This window comes from Venturia canescens, chromosome 6 (genome assembly GCF_019457755.1).
Source record: "Venturia canescens isolate UGA chromosome 6, ASM1945775v1, whole genome shotgun sequence".
NCBI lineage: Eukaryota > Metazoa > Arthropoda > Insecta > Hymenoptera > Ichneumonidae > Venturia > Venturia canescens.
In genome coordinates, this window is record NC_057426.1 from 15392742 (window position 1) to 15410700 (window position 17959).

The window sequence follows — 17959 nt, forward strand, 5'->3', positions numbered from 1 at the left end:
TTAATGCTGCACGTAAATTAGATGGAATTTTTTTAAATTGATTTAGCTGTTCGAATCAAATAAGAAGAATGAGGCATCGGTTTCCAAAATGATTTCAAGCGCGATTTTTCGGTTTTTTATTTTTACTTGTTATTTGATTCTTCTGACACTTTAAAATATAGATACAGATTAGTTTTTTTTTAAAGATACTGTTTTTTCGAATTGTTCTGTATTTTTTTATAAAATAATTTTTTTTACAATTAAAAATTTTTTTTTATGGATGGAATTATCAGCAAACGAGGGACCATCAATGTACTTGTCCCAACCTTTTTTTTCCTAGGAGAAGTTTATGGTTTTTGATATATTTCTAAATCAGATGTCAAAGATTAAAACTATTACTTACATGAATTGAATCGCGGGGAATCTAACAGTATATTATATAAAAAGGGGTGTGAATGGCCACCTGAATTAGAAATATTGTGTTGACGACAAATGGTTATAGAATCTTGAAATTTTGCAGGCCCGTTTATCACCTGTCATACATAGCACAACCAATGCCATATTCATCAATGGAAGTGACAACTGTAATTCTTAAGGTTGTATATGGTGATCTCTGATCTAGTTCTGTCGACTGACTACGTTCAACGTTGTCAAACATTGCTTTTTCGCAATATACTATCAAATCATGTGAAAGACTCGGAATGAAATATTTTCTGCAATGAACTTAAATCTCAGCTTAAGGTTGACATATTGCAGCAGCTAGTCAAGGGACACCTCATTATTTTTAAGACTTTAAATTAACTATAGATGATGCATTTATATATTATTTTATTAGTACTAGGGTCACCGCGCGCGCAAACGCGCGCTTGTCTTTAATTGTTTTAACACTTTTTAAATAAAAATATTACTCAAGTCTATTTTTAAATAGTTCATTGCAAAAATCACTCTTACTAAATTCCTCCATCACTTCACTCTTATGTCGCAAAATAAATTTATCTGACACGATCGCGATCGAATGTGCTGCAATAGTTTTGCTTCCTCATAGAGGAAGCTTTGTGACGATGAAACATTTTTTGAGATGTTAATCTTTACAACTTCTAGAATCTCTGCATTTTTTTTTACCATAATATTAATACATTACGAATTTCACGTCATTTTATGGGAAACGCAAACTTTTTTTATATTTTAAAAATAACAAAAAGTAAGTGGTTACTCACAATCTCAGCTCGGATTCGCAGTCAGTTTTTAAATACAAGTCGATTTTTAAGTCTCGTTTTCCTCAACAGTTTTTTAAAATAATTGTTGCGGTTTGTTTGAGGTACTTGTTTAGTGAGAAGATGACAAGATAAAAAATATAGCACCTCATAGAGTAAGCTTTGAGCATCGTGCATCTTGAGCACCGTGCATCTTGACTATCTTGAGGAAGCAATTTGCAAATTTTAATTTTCAGCATTTTTTTTGTATACAAGGAAATAATGTATTTTCGCTACCTTCTTTTACGAACATAAATTTATCTCTATGTTTAAATCCATAAAAAAAAACTGAATTACGAGCCATCAGAAAAACAGTTTGCAATTTTCAGTTTTCATCGTTTTTCTATTTACATTTAAATTAAAAGATTCCGACAACTTTGTTGGAAAGTATAGAGGAAGTACAGACTTATAAACGATATCTTATAAAATTTCCAAAAATTAAAGCGGTTATACGATTTATTGAAAAACTCATATTTTCGTAAAATTCAAAATGTCATAAAATTTAAACTGCTCAACCGATATTTCTCAAATTCAATACCAAACTTTCTATTTTGATAATCTATTTATAAAAAAAAAAATAGTGTTAAATCTTAAAATTTTCGGAAATTAGAGCGTCAACACCCTTTTTATGAAAATTTCAAAACGAAGTAGGATTCGTATTTTTTTTACAAATTATTACAAAATTATCAGAGAATGCAGAGCTTGTATATATTAACATCATCGCGCGCGCGCGCACGCACGCACGCACGCACACACACACACACACACACACACACACACAAATGTGTGTGTTTTTGCTAAATATGATTTTTCAATGTTTTGGGACATTTAGCATATTGACATTGAAAACTGGAAAAAAAAATTTTCATCATCACATAGCTTCCTCTATGAGGAAGCAAAATTAAAAAAAAAAACATGATGTGGAAAAAATATAGTTTTTGTTTATTTTCGAATAAATGTAAAAGTTGAGAAAAAAAAGTCAAAAACGCTTCTTGAATTTTTCGGGTATCCCGTTTTGCCCCCCTCTCCCCTACATCCTTTTAATACATCCTTTTAATCATCTTCATGCATTCCTTTCATGACAGAAAACAACTTCATGTCCGCCAAACGAATCACCTCGAAGAGCGGTGAATCGGTGAAAAAATGAAATGAATATCATATCCTGTTCAGTGAAAAATCTCCAATTCATCACAATATTTCCTCGTCCGTATTTTTTCCTTATACAGTTTTCCGGTACCTTATTTGGCAATCTCGCGGGATTCGCTGGTCTCTATCTTGCTCCGCATTTATAAGTTCTGGGTAATGGGACGAGTGCAAAAGTCTATATACTTCGGTCTTTGAGCCATTACTCGCGCGAGAATTCTAGCAGAAATGCGGCTCCGTGCGGAAAAGTAATTAAAAATGGGGCGCTCTTTCGTATGGATATATAGGAGAGGGAGCGTTTAGTTACAACTATAGACGTACAAATTGATCGATAGTGGCACGAAATTTCACGTTCCATCAATTGGGCTTTGCTGCTTGCATATATTTTTCCCTTTTTTTAGAATTAAAAAAAAAAAAAATAGAACAATTTAGTCATGTCAATCCGAACGTCAATTACACAGACAATTATATATGAATCTTACGCACGGTGTTAATCATGCTGGGATGAAATTTGATTTAGAAAATCATGTTATGAGTGCACAATAATGAGAATGTAAAAAACACCAAATAAATACGTTTTCCCATTGTTTTTAATGAGATCATGGCCACTATTTAAAAATCTGCAGAAAAATCTGATTTTTTTACACAGCATAGAAAAATGTTCGAAAATTACGGTAAAAAAAATTGAGGGGAGGTTACCGAACATTTAAGCAAGAAAATAAGTATTAAAAATTGGACATCGTAGTGGCAGTAAATGGATCGTGATTTTTCAATCAAATTTAAGGGATCGTAAATGCTGGAAAAAAAAAATTAAATCATATACGTATTCGTTGAACATTTATCTTGTTAATGGCGTTATAAAAATATCAGGTCACCGAAACTTTAAGACGGAAATCATGAATTAACTACAATTATCGCTCACGATGAGTCGTTGAATACTAGGTTCGGTACGACATCGGCAACACCGCTTATCAGCTGTTTATATATATGTATATCGACGTATATCGTGTTTAGGTGTGACGTGCTTACATTAGTTTATCGGTACTGTACAGGCGTGTATACTTTCTCAGTATAATTAATAGAAAAATATTTTTTGTTCATATTTATACAAATATTGTGATAACAAAAATATTTGTAATCACAAATAATGACGTAACCTCAAATTCAAATAAATTGTTGGTTATGTGTATCAAGTCATATGTGAGTGACAAGCCATCAGTTTACCGTTGGCAAGGCAGATATATCTCTCCACCAACAACAAATTTGCCAAATCAAAAAGTTAACTAGTCAAATTTTTACTAATAATGATATTTTTTTTATATAATTGATAATTACAACGGACTAATTGATTAGTTATGTTAATTTTTAAATCTATAAATTTTAAGAGAATATAATAGCACCAATCCCTTATCATGACAAAAAATTCAGTTGTTCAACGCTCATGTGGTGGGCATGATCTCATTAAATATAAAAAATGAATTCCACTTTCTCAAATTCTTCTACGTAGCAGGTTCAGTTTGTCCGAACTTGTCAAAGCACACAGGGCTTTGCCAAAAGAACGATAGAGAAAAATGGTTTACAGAGGGCTTCTCAATAAGAATATGCCGTAAGCCATTAGACGAAGGGTCTGTTTTCCGGAAAAACAATTAGATTGGGGTAAGAGGAAAAAGGGAGACCCACAACAAACGAAAATCGATTTCCGAGATGTACTTTCAGTTCGAACTACGGAATTTAATGTTTTCCTGTAAATATTATATTCGCATGTATATTATAGATGAACTGTATACACGCATGCACGTACCATATATCAATTCCCCTGGGTTGTCGGAGGGAAAAAACTCGATTTTTCTCCTAGGATCACTGATGCCGTTCCTAAAAAGACTTCGCCCGAGGGGTGGGATACGGAGTGTTCGGATGGAGAGGGAACACATTGTAAACCTGTCACACGCATGTGCACGAGTCGTTCGATATGACTTTGTATATTTATATTTATTGTTCGTTTGAAATATTGAAGAAACAGAAGAGAATGGGAAGTAGCAAAGCGGCAACAACGTACGGATTCTTGTTGGAAAGGCCTGCTGCTCTCAAGCTTAGAACGATACCACATGTATATACGCTTCGAGAACTTCCAACCTCTTTTACGGTCTTGCAATATTATATATTATATTGTACTTTTGTTCACGCGGGCCTCAACACGGCAACCCTTTGAAGTGCGAAATCCCTATTTTATTTTCTCCATAACACTTTGACCCCGACGACCGCGGCGAGATCAAAACAACGCCATATTTTTTTTCGAAATACCACTTATTTACCCGTCTCGATTCCCCGAATCTACCATCTTTACTTCCAATTCGTTCTAAGATCGATTTTCCAAATTCCGGAGCTTTTCCAGAGTATTCCCCGTGTCCTCTACCTTTGGATCCGACTCCCTCCTAACCAGATGTTAGATATAGGTGAGTCCGGGCAAAACGGGATACCCGAAAAATGAGAGAAATTTTTTTGTCTTTTTTTTTCAATTTATTTTATACTTGTCCAAAAAAAACATGAAACATATTTTTTCCAAAATATCTTGTTTTTTTGGATTTTAATTTTTTTTTTTTCAAAAAATTCGTTTTTTTCAAATTCTCTTTTTTTACATCACTTCCAAAGTGAAAACGTTTTTCCACAGATATACAAAAAGTGGGTGAGGTTCAATATGTTGAATAACTGAATTGTAGAACGGTCGATATTTCGAAATTTCAAAAGTTGTGATATCAGTTTGGAGAAAAATAAGTAATTCGAAATTCTTATTCCCGATCGACTATTCAGCAGATTGCGTGTTTAGTCAAAAATTCATTCTTTGAATTCGTATTTACCCGAAAATATATATTTCAATAGTTTTCATTTCTAATGCAATTTTAACAAATCATCTGAATGTCAAAAGTTCACATTTTCGAATTCAAAATGGAAAGTCATTGTTTTACAGAGAGACCAGAATATAGAGTAGCAAAAAATCGAAAGTGAATTTTTCGAGCCTACAAAACTTAGATATGCAGAATAGCGATAGCTCGAAAAGGCGGAAGTCAAAATGACGATGTTTAAAATTGGAGATCATCGGTCTGAGTAGGTGAGTGAGCGAGACGCGTGTATTTGGAGCTCCACTGTATTTCTTTATTTTGATCCAATCGACTTTCTAACGTTTCGCTATTTTGACTGTTCGACTTTTTGGTGTTTCAGTATTTCAACCTCAGTAATATTTAGTCTTTCGTTATTATATTTTCAAAATTGTGAATTTTCACAGTATCGCTGACTGTAGTAATTTATGAATCGAAAGAGTGATAGTCGAATTGTCGAAAAATCGATATTTTAGTCATCGTCCTATGGGCGATTGTTACATTCTATTTTCGATGTAGACGTGCTTCGAACCTTGCAGTTTCTGCTTTATTTATTTTCAGCATTCAAAGCTCTAGTCGAATCTATCTGTCTCCATATTATCATTCGAAGTTTATAAACTCGAGATTTAAGCTGTTCGAAATTTTAGTCATTCCAACATTTGATCCCCACCCCAAAAAGTATTTGTATTTATGTATGCATTAACACAAATAAAAGAAAACACGAAAAGAATAATTCCATAAAAATAGTCACTGAACAAAAATGGCCTTGTTCAACAGCCAACGCCATATCTGGATTCAACCGATAAGCATTTACTCTGCGTTTCAAAGTAGTTTTCGGCACTCCATAACAAATGGACGCAGCTTGGTATCCTAGTCGTCCGTTAATAACGCATTCTCTTGGCCATGTTTAAAGTTTTCCTATCACTCCACCAAGGCGCAACGAATAGCGCTTACAGTGCTAAAAGTGCGTTCGAGTTATCGCTGTAAGCGCTCGAAGTGCGTTCGAGTTAGCGTTGTGAGCGCTGAGAGCACTCGAAATGCGTTCGAGTGACCGCTGTAAGCTCTGAGCGCGCTCAGAGGGTGCGTTCAACGTACGTTAGAGCATTGTAAGCGCTGAGAGGGCTCACAGTGTACGCTCGACTTACGTTTGAGCGCTGTAAGCGCTGAGATCGCTTTCAACACTTACAGCCGTAAGTCGGAAACACTCGGTTACCGGTGCAAAATGGACCCAAGGTGCATTGAATTAAAATCATAGTAAAAAAAATTTTTCATGAGTTTTTGAGGGGTACCCCGTTTTTTCTTGGAATTTTTTTTTTTTTTGAAAATTGAAAAGAATTTCCGTACATTTCTTAGTTTTTGGGAGAAAAAATAGATAAAGCTTCCCAAACTTCTGAAAAGTTCAATATTTCCTTAGATATCCCGTTTTGCCCCGGTCTCCCCTAAATAACAACATACATTTTTTACGGACCGACAAGTGAACTTGCAGCAATGAGTATCGCTTCCTTGATTCCACCACTCCCGGAATATCAATTAGCTCCTTCATTCTCAACTCATCAATAAATGCTTCATCGGTCTTCCAAGCAAAGAGCACCGGAAATTTCATATTGTCCATTCCATCATTCGGCTTATTAAAATGAAATGTAGGGTCTGGGTCAATCCCGTGAAGATTCCCTCGGTCCCGGAAACAGCCAAAAGGATCTCAGAGACTCGGGAATACTTAATCGCTTTGAAAGTCAATATATGGCGAACGAAGTCTCATCGACCGTTAAATGAGGTATGTGTGTGTTGAACATACGAGCGATATTAATCAGCAGCAGTGATGTTCGCAAGTACTAAGGTGAAGCTTGAAAGCTCGCATCTGAGAGTCCTGTCGAGGAAATATCGAGCATGCATGATATGGGTCACCAATACTAACATGTAGGTACTATGTACACGTGAAAAGCCTGGAGTACGTATGAGCTCCGAGATCGTGATTGAGTTATATCACCGATTACATTCATCAGACTCAGTTATATCATTCTGGACAGCCTCCTTCACGTATATATTATGAAATTACTGATACTGCATAGTTTGCTCAATATCGATGGGTGTTGCAACACATTAAGGAAAGTGCTACGTTTCATATTATTTTAAGCTTTAATATTCCATACTCCATTTTCAATAGCATATGAAACACTCACAAAGGCTCGTGAGCTCAGAGTATTATCAAAGTATCTCATCGATGCGGAGCAGAATAAGTAATCGAGCGCGATGGCACAAAGCTTCGGGATATTTCGGATTGCTTCAACGATTGAAACAATTTATATCTCCAATTCAGGTACTAGACATAAAAATCATAAATCTTGCTAAACGGAAAATATTCCATAACATGGAGAATCATAAAAACGTGATCGATCGATGTCTCTGGTTTTTGGAATATTACTCCAATCCTTATATTTGCAACTTGAGAAACGAATTTGTTCGAAAAGGTATAAAAATCTTGGAATTTTTCTTATAATCAACAATCATTAATCTCCTGCTCCATATTTTAGATTCCGAGGAGACTTTCTACGATGATTAGAAGATAGAACTCTCGATCGTTTCTTGCGAGTAATAATAAATCACGAAAAATGTGAAAAAAAATTGCATAAAAAAAATGATTCAACCAACTGTAAATAATTTCCACACAAAAATTCGAAAAAAATTTCACAAATCATGAAACAACATTACATTAAAAAAATCCAAATCTGTAATTATTATTTGAAGTGTCAAAAAATTCTAATAAAACGTAAGAAAAAAAAACGAAATTCAAAATGAACATTTTTTAAAAATTAATTGAAAAAAATTTCCATCTAAGTTATGTTCAGCATTAAAACTTATGATATTAATTCGAGGCCAAGTATTTAATGATAATTCAGAATATTAATTCCTACGGGTACCATCAGAACTTGAGAAAATTCCTATGAATCAAAAAAGTTACCATTTGAGTTACGTGTAGTATTAAATTTATGATAGCAATTGGAGGACAAGCGTTTTAGTAGTAATTTCGAGTTTGAACATTATGAAATTGTTTCAAGGAGCGCGAAATCCAAAAAAAAAAAACACATCAAAGGTATAGTAGTTTGTTACTCTATGGTGGCAGAGACTTGGTAAATAATACAACTTCAATCTTAGAGATAATTAGGGCTCTACTAAATTCAATAGAATCCCCAGCTTCTAGATGGCGTCCTACAAAAATGATCTCCATCATCTCTCAAAAAAAGACGTCGAAAAAATGACGTCAAACATTGCGTAGTGCCCAGTTGCTAAGTTACCTCGGTAATTTGTGTTTTCGTATATAATTTTCTCTTCGCACACCTGCGCTCATTGAGGTTTACTCTGGCTTGTGCCACAACGGATGAGCCTATATTTCTCAACCGTGAATCGCAGTTAGGACGTCATGATCCTGAAGGGATGTAAAGCGATGGCAATGTAAATTTGAGGATTCGTCAAAATCGATTCATCGTCCGAGTTTTTCGTGCGCAGAATCTGTCGTTAATTTGGGTGAAACCTACTTCACTGTCTCTCATTCATCGTATTCCCTCTATGTCCCATTTGCCATTTATCTTTGGAGGACCATTAACAACTGAACCCCATTGTAGCTGAAGCTTCCCGTTAATTTATCAGGACGGCCTCTTTAAACGGTGGTATCCTTTCTACTGACAGAGATAGGACAGAGGGATAATCTTTCTGGATCACAAGCGACGTCTCCCTTGAATACGAAAGAAGGAAACCGTTTTGGAATATAAAGCCCTTATAGATCGTCGCAAAATTAAGAGCATGTACTAACCCAAAATTTATCTGAAATCCCACACTTTAAAAATGAAGGATGAACCGGGTGTTCTGGCAAGCCGTTTTAAGCAAGTTTGATAACTCAAAAGTTGCTTGGAAACGAGCAAGTTTCCTCATAAATCGTGTGTCCGGGTGCGCTCTGTGCTGAACTGCAAGTGAAGCTGTAGGTTCCCTGTCCAACTGATCTTCTGCCACAATAGCTATATGAAACTTGAGCGCTGCTCGGTTCGCGCAAAGATCTCTTTGCCTGAAGCTGAATTTGTATTGATTATCAATATCAATAGCCTTATTATAAATTTATTTTTAAGGTTAGTTCTCGTACCCTATCTTTTTTTTTCGTAACTCAATGATTTTTCAATTCATCCTCAGAACCATAATGGACAACGGCTCGTTGAGTATTAAATTAATCGTTTGTGTTTGAGCTGGAACTCGAAAGCAGAGAATTACCGTGTAATAATTGTACATTGAGAGTGGAGGAGGAGAAAATCGATTCAGTAAGTACGTATAATTGAACTGTCATTTGTGAAATTCTCTTTTTCATTGAAACCACATGTCACAAACTATCTGGAACAATTGACGACTTTGATAAACTTCAGCTTTGCGCGTGGTTGTTTCCAGTCCAACAAACCTTTGTCGCGCAACTGAACCGACTCACTGTATAACGAATTATATTCAATTTACAACTACGGAGGAAACTTGAATTGCACAGAAAAGCCACAATGTTACCCTAGACAAAACCGTCGACGTTTTGTTCCAACTGACGGTCGCTCGCTGCAAAGCGCTACAAGGTTTTAATAGTGCTTATCATTTGGTTGATAAGAATTACCCTTTCATCGCACAATTGTCAACCGCAGCAATTTTTTTTTTATCAGGCAACTCCTTTCACTGTTTGGTACAGTTATTTATTACGAGAAATGTACAAAAAATACATAAAGTTTGATACATTTATTTTATAAATTCATTCAAGTTCAATTACTCGATAGAATGACAAAAAAAAATTATCTTTTTCATTGTTCGATTTAAATTCTAAAAACTTACTAATTATATTCGTATCACCAACCGATCCATCGTTCCATTAATACGATTCATCTGTAAAACATTTTTCCACATCTTGGTTCTTTTTCTCTAATTTTTGTCATCATTTAAACTGACGTGAAGTCACGTATTCCTTCCATTTACGAGAATCGATTTTGTCGCGTAGCTCGACAACTTGCTCTATACAGTCGAAGCGATATTATCCTCGTTCGTGTTGAAAAGACGTTGCACGATTATGTAAATACTTGTACTCCGTTGAATGATGAGCGACATGAAGATCCAACTTAATATGATAAAATAGAAGAAATAACAACGTTTCGAAATTCAAGATAATAACAAATAATAATTCGATCAAATTGGCTATAATTGGCATCATCAATTTCAATGAATTTTATCAAACGTATAGGTTTGGCTGTCATTTAAAGTTCACCTCTTATTGAAGTTATTATAATAGGGTAGTATGGGGCAAAATGGACACATGGGGCAAAACGGACAAAAATTGAATTCCGGGGCAAAATGGACTTTCCCGAAAATAAAATTTCCTAAAATGCATAAAATTTTTTTTTTCGGTTCCAAATCATGTCCTGACCATAAATCATGGTAAATTGTTGAATTCCACGGTGACATCCCCCAAAAATTCAAGTTTCAGAGCGAAATAGATCACAAACTACTTTCTCACTATTTATTCCCTTTTTTGACTTATTTTTAAAAACCACAATAGTAATCAAAGTACGAATAAGGAAAAAAGGTTTTTATTCATTTATTACAAAAATCGCACTCATAGCTGACATCTTCGTCTTCAACACTTGTACACAAGGTGTGTGCCCATTTTTGCATGTTACACAGTAAATCCAATCTTCAGAGGATAACGAATATGGGAATGTGGGGCAAAGTGGACACCCGGGGCAAAGTGGGAAAATTGTACATTTTGGGGCAAAGTAGGCACTTCCAAAAGTGAAGAAAAAAATAATTTTCAACATTTTTTTTTTCAACTCAGATTCTGGTTCCATAACCATTTCTACAAGTTTTTATGTGTTATTGCTCAATTAATTTGGGATAATAAATGAAAAACTTGGAAAATATTAAATATAAAAATTGAAAATTTACTTTTTTTGTAAAATTGGTAATTTTACGAAATGGTTATTTTATTTGTATTAATTACCAAACTGACGTCATCATCGTCGACACCTGCACAGGGCGAAAATTTAGCGGGCTTCTTCGGTTTTCTCGATTTTGTTGATTTTTTTTATTGTAAAAGAAAATTTCGCGTGCCACCGGTGAGTTAATTTTTTTTTTCATTAATTTTTGTACGAGATAGTCAAGAAAGAAATGGGATAAAGATAGTTTTCTGTGAAAGAAGGATATTTAGAGTTGAGAGCTAAGTTTCTGATGAGGGAAGGAAAAATGGGTCCAGTGGCAAAAAATTTGGAATTTTTAATCGAAAGTGAGATTGGATCGGGGCTGCGTTCTCCTCCTTGCAGTGTTTGGTTTCTTATTTTCTTTCAATATTTTCCAGGTGACGTGATGCAGTGATTTCGTAACATTTTGAACAGTGCGGATGATGTTTATTCTTAAAACTAATTTTCAAATCAACGACGCACATGGAAAGGTACAATTCATATTTTGAGACGGGTGATTACTATGTGAGTTGCGTTTTGCCAAATGGAGGTAAGCGCGAACATTCACAATTTTAATAACTTCCTCTTACCAAAATTTCATTATAAAAAAAAAGGGGCGAAGCGGGCATCAAAATTTTTCCTCGCAACGAAGTGCCCACTTTGCCCCGTTTTCATTTTTTTTTTTCAAAAATTCAAATTTCTTCCAATTTGATTGTACATGTGTGAAAATTAGTTTAAAGTGTCATTTGAGCATTTTTTTCTCGGAGCAGGTGCCCACTTTGCCCCATTTGTTTTAAGGATATGGAAAATAAGTATGGGGATTCAGTTTTTGGACACAACAGTAGATGAAAGACCACATGTAAACCGATACATGTAGCTTAATTGCTTAGGGTGCCCACTTTGCCCCACATTCCCTTATAACCCTTCGCAAAACATGCAAGAAACGTCTTCAAAAGACGAGGACTTGGCTGTCTTGGGTGAGCTTTTTTTCTGTCTGCTAAACTGCTACATTTCGAAAAATGTTGATATTTTGATTTTTATGCCTCTGGAGGCTCTGTGTCCGTTATGCCTCGGAAAATTTTTTTGAAGAAATTCCGGAAACTAGGGCCATGAATCAATGGTGGGACTCCGATATAGTGCGACCACGAAATATATCCCCGCACGATGGACCCAATGTTGATTTTTTGCATTCCTCAAAAACATGACAGAAATGGGATATAAGATTTGACTCATTTCTTTTCATTTACATCCAAGGAATGGAGCCTGAGTGGTCCCATTTCTTTTCCCATATTACCGAGTTGACATTCTATTCGGGAACAGTCGCTTAGAACGACTGTATTTCGAAAAATGTCGGTTTTTCGATTTTTATGCCTCTAAGGGGCCGTGTCCGTTTTGCCCCGAAATTTTTTTTTACGAAATTCGGAAAACAAGGACTGGGCATCAATTTTGGGACTCAAAAATAGTTGAAAGACCATATGCTCATCAATGAAACTTGCTTAAATTCTTAAGTGTCTATTTTGCCCCACATAACCCTACATATTTTTCGGGTCCCAAAGACGTTGATCAATCGCGCGATCAATCTTCCTGCAATAGGGTATTTTACACCATGTAAAAAATATATAAAAATACATGAATATGATAGATTTCGTAAAAAATAAACGAGAAACATCCACATTTATTCATAAAAATGCAATGTAAATTTTATAATTCAATTTTAAAAATCGTTTTTTTTCATCTGTTTTTCAAATGTCTAAAACGCCATCCGCCATATTGGATTCCAACGTGACGTCACTCCGATAGTAAACAAACTAGATTCTTATTGTGCGTTCTGTGTTATTTTGAAATTTTACAAGTTATTATGCACGTTTGTGGACTTTTATCATTCATGTGATTAAAATCGCATTATGAAAAAAGGTTTTGTGAAAGCAGAAAGTACAAATCTACCAATGATAAATATGATGATGGTGGCGATGAATCCACAATTTTTGTGGCATTTTTACACTTGCATTCAGACACGAGACACCAATGATATACCGCTATAACTCATTATTTATACAAATCTTATTATTTGGTCTTTCGCAATTGTATTGTTTACTAACGGAGTGATGTCACAAACCGAAACAACATGGTGGCTAGCGTTTCCGCACGAAAATTGAAAATCATAAATAAAAAATAGTTTTCAAGACAGTTTCCAGTCTTATAAAATTGAAATAAAAATTCTACTGGTTTATTAGTAGTATCTCAGAATTATTTTAAAGCAGTTTTCAAAAAAAAGTGTAATACTCTATTGTTACATAACTTTGCATTTTCCACCCCCGACACATTTGCATACTCTTGGCGGCGCATGAACACGTTACTATATAGTGTAAGTACTCACGTTTCAGATGCCATAAGTGATCCACTAATATCATCTGTCGTCCTAGTTGTCATCGGTTCCCGCACCACGTAACTCTATGTATCTTGTTCAAATATTCGATAATGAAAATAACAATCGCATGTGGTAACTGAAACTGTGAAATTCTCCGTGTGAAATAAGTGCACGAAGTTGTGAAAATTTGTATTCGACGAATATGTTAAAATATTAGGTAAAATGGTTTCTGTTAATTAAGGAATTCGTAAATTTCCTTTATACTTTTTTATTGATTCAATGCGGGACTTTGGATATTATATGCAATTTTTATTACAACTTTTTCTTAATACTAGAAACTTTTTCAATGCGAAAAAAAAATTTCTACCGTTTTTCCTTGAAACAATTTGATTGTAATTCTTTCAGAATGTTCAGAAATTTGGCGGTACATTTACAAACTTTAAGAATATTAAAGCATGCAAAAAAGTCTTATCTGCAACTTTGCACTTTACACTTTTTAAGATCGTGTAATTTTATTATCTGTATGGTAGAGCTAAGTGCAAGCTCGTCTTGGCACGTTATGCACAGATTGTCGCATCGTGTAGAGGGCCAAATGCTTTTAAATTGCTGTCAAGTTACGAGAGAACGGCGAGAGCAAGGACAGAACTCGTTTCACATCAAGAGACGCGGTAGCGGCTCGACGCCAAGTATTATATCCGTATACTTCGTGAACGCTTTTACTTTTCAAAAGGTAGTCAATGATGACAATATAATGAATAAAGTGGCCTTTTCATGAAGAATGAATAAAAACCGATTACAATAAGTCTGATGAACACGAATGAGAAGAGAAAATTCCTAGAAAACTACGCAAAAAACAACAAATAGACCATTTTGAATGTTTTTTTTTTTTTAATTTTGCAACGATTTTTATTCAAAGGATCGCTAGTTTTCATTACGGAAATGCTTCTCTCATGGAAATTATTTTGAGCATTTCCATATTCCGGAAGAATAAAAAGATCCATCAAGTAAGGATAATGGTTAGTTTGAAATTTTAGTCAGCAAAATGTTAAGAATAGTAACACTAAGGACAATGGCGCGATCGCTAGTAGCGATAGAAAAAAATGCAGCCTACATTCACATCTGCTGGATCATTGTTTCGTTAACTATCACTTCTATTTTTTCCACAATTTTTTCCCTCATTAAATAAAATATTGGAAAATATTTCCCTCATAAAATAAATTCATTGGATGTACTCGTAACTCGTTCACCGCGTCAAATTTTCCTACTCTTATACCCATTCGAACCCATTTCAAACTTCGATATTTTATGGAAATATATTTCATTTAGTCACACAGGATGCGGAATAATCATTTTTTGGTTGAGTAAAATGAATAGGAATCAGATATCGATTTTGTTGGACCAAAATATCTACAGTGGAACTATTTACTTTGAGATTTTTTACCTGCAACTCGGAATATTTCGGAGAAGAAACGATATCCATGCATTCCTTCAATTAGTACTTCTGGTTATTGAAAAAAAACCCGATTTTTGGTTCCGTACTTTGGAAAGTTTTTCTTTTTTATGGGTTTTCATATTCAGTTACAATTTCTTACCGTGTCATCGTATGAATCAGGGGCAGAAGTCGTAAGGATATGAGATTACGAGAAAGAAAAATTTGTCGGCATTGCATATTGATTGTGAGAACGTGTTTAAAAACAGAATTTAGAGAAAAGGCGAGAATAATAAAAAATAAAATTATAGAGGCATGAAGGAAGCGTGAGAAAGGAGGAAAAAAAATTCGTACGTAATGTCTGTATAATAACAAATAATCCTTTCATAAAAGAAGAGTTGTCACGAAATCTCGAAGTACGAGTTATTTTTGAAGCTGCTATAGACGTACTTTGATTGGTTGTCGATGATGTGCTCGGAGTTCGTTCGTGTGCGTATTTCAGATCGTAAAAAAAAGGAGGAAACAATTGCAATACATGCGATCGCGATCGTGTCAGATAAATTTATTTGGCGACATAAGAGTGAAATAATGGAGTAATTTAGTAAGAGTGATCTTGCGCAATTACTATTCGACCGTTGGTACCGTGATTTTTGCAATGAACTATTCGAAACAATAGTCCTGATTTTTTTTTATTTAATTTTTTTTTTTTAATTTTTTTATTTAAAAATTTAAATAATATTTTTATTTTAAAAGTGTTAAAACAATTAAGGACAAGCGCGCGCTTGCGCGTGCGATGACTCTAGTATCATAAAAGTTCGTAGGTAAAAACATCTACGAACGTACAAAATAATGCAACATGACATCATTTTTATCGTGGAATTTTTTGTCGGAAAAATCAGTTTTCTCGTATCAAACCTCGAAGCGTAATCCATCTCGGCTTTTATCTAAGAGCTTTTTCTTTGCTTACCCAAAATATGCTCATTTTACTGTGCTTCTATTCTACTGAGATTTCTATTCGCAAACATTACATCTTTTGTACTTTACTCGCCGATTGAATATTGTTTTGCTAACTAGATATAGATATTCTCTAAAATTGTATGACCAACTTGTCATAAATTTTACGCTCCTCAATAATTTTTTATAAATAAACTATGAGGATAATAAACGCCGCTCTGAAGAGCTTCGCCCAATAATGCAACCGCCCCGTGAAGATATTGCCAGAGTCGTCGATATGGCCGATAAATGGCACAGAATTGGGTACCCCGACATTGGCACCCAAAGCTCCTCCGATCTTGGCTCAGCTTTAAACAGCCAGTGCCTAGCCGTTTTTAAAGTTTGTTCTCGGCATACTGTAATTTGCCGATGTTGGGCCAATATAAACTCCGCATTTCATTCCTATCATTGCTATATCGACATCCTATGAAAAAAGGACTAACAGGCCCAACGTCAGGACAATATTGTGCCAACGCTGCTCGATGTCAGCCAAATGTAACCAACATATCTTGCCTCTATCGCGTCTCTTCTCGTAATCCTATAACGGCCCTTAAACAGCTGTCGATATTCGTTCAGTATCAGAGTTGACTTCAACAGAATACTATTGTATTCTGTTGAAGTGCATGAATTATCATTATGTTGCAATTAAATGTTAGATGGCGGACAAAAAAAGAAGAAAGCGGATCTATGCTCATAAAAATAATTACTTGATTAGGATTTTTGAACCACGGAGAGGTTACAGAACACTGATCCAATTTCTTTTTTTTCGTATGAAAAAACCATTCATATCAGATTTGTGAACAATGTCCCCGTAAAAGTTTAAGTGGTAATTTTCTGTAGTGCAAGTAAACTTATCTAATTTTTATCCGTCATATCGGATCTGTCAATTTGAATTTTGAAAATCTAATATTGGGTCCCAAAACCCACAAGAACAAATTTCAGGTCAATTGGGCTTTTTGTTAAAAAATCATCCGCCATTTTGAATTTTGAAAATGTGATATTGGATTCATCATCAGCAACCCGAATAAGCCTGAAGTAACAAATTTCAAGGCTAAAAGAGCTAAGTCACAACTCATGTTATGCGTTTTTGAATTCACATCTAACAATGTCGTGGTAGTCTAGTGGGTAGCGTGCGTACTTACAATTAGAAAGATGTAGGTAGGTAGGTAGGTAGAACGGTTTCGAATCCCCCATGCCAGGTAGTAATTTTTCTTCGATTAAAATGATTTCAGAGGTATACTAAATTGTAATGGCCATCACGGGCAGTGAATAACAATTTTGCAATCGATAATATAATATTTTTTCCATCCTTTTTTTTAGTATACTCAGCCAATAATAAGGAAGACCCGATTCAATATGTTCACCCATTATCGGCATTGACTAGGCCAATGCTCGGCCAATACTCTGCCAGTATAAAGCCAGAGTTCCGACTACTGGCTGAATAGTCGGGGGAAATATTGGACCGGGTCTACCACTCCAGTCTTAGAGCAGGTATTGCCCAGTACTCATGCCAAATGCTGGCTGACATCGAGCAGCGTTAGCGCAATATTGTCCTGACGTTGGGCCTGTTAGTCATTTTTTCACGCGTGATCCCCATCAATTTCAATAATATGCATGAATTTTACTTGACTCTTTTCATGCCAGCATTGTTAACATATTTATTGTCGTTTTATTCTATTTATTTATTGTCGCTTTTCTATTCTGACGAACGAGAGTCAGAACTGAGTATCTTCAAGACCTTTGAAAGTTGATAATTATAAAATTATAGCTGGTTGTCGATTTTCGATAACACGTTGAGAAATTTATTGATTCTTTCATTTATTTCGAAAATAAGTGAATGTTTATAATTAATACATTTATTTATTATTTATTGAAGATATGATAAATTAACCACATTACATGTGCCGAATAAAATCATCTGATTTTTGATCATTGAAAAATGTTTATTTGAGAGGAAA

General features: G+C 34.8%; 1 protein-coding gene and 1 long non-coding RNA gene across 4 annotated transcripts in view; one reads left to right on the plus strand and one right to left on the minus strand.

Moving 5' to 3' along the window:
- LOC122411903 (NACHT domain- and WD repeat-containing protein 1) overlaps positions 1 to 17959 on the plus strand; it is a 106196-nt gene that overhangs the window by 31181 nt on the left and 57056 nt on the right. The gene's annotated exons all lie outside the window — the stretch shown is intronic.
- On the minus strand, positions 8085 to 9795 carry LOC122411906 (uncharacterized). 2 transcript variants are annotated; one of them, XR_006261258.1, is made up of 4 exons: positions 9381 to 9795; positions 9057 to 9311; positions 8782 to 8978; positions 8085 to 8672 (listed from the first exon to the last, which is right to left on the minus strand). It is a non-coding gene; the product is annotated as an uncharacterized lncRNA (long non-coding RNA). The 2 variants fall into 2 exon arrangements; XR_006261257.1 differs by having other exon boundaries at positions 8085 to 8978.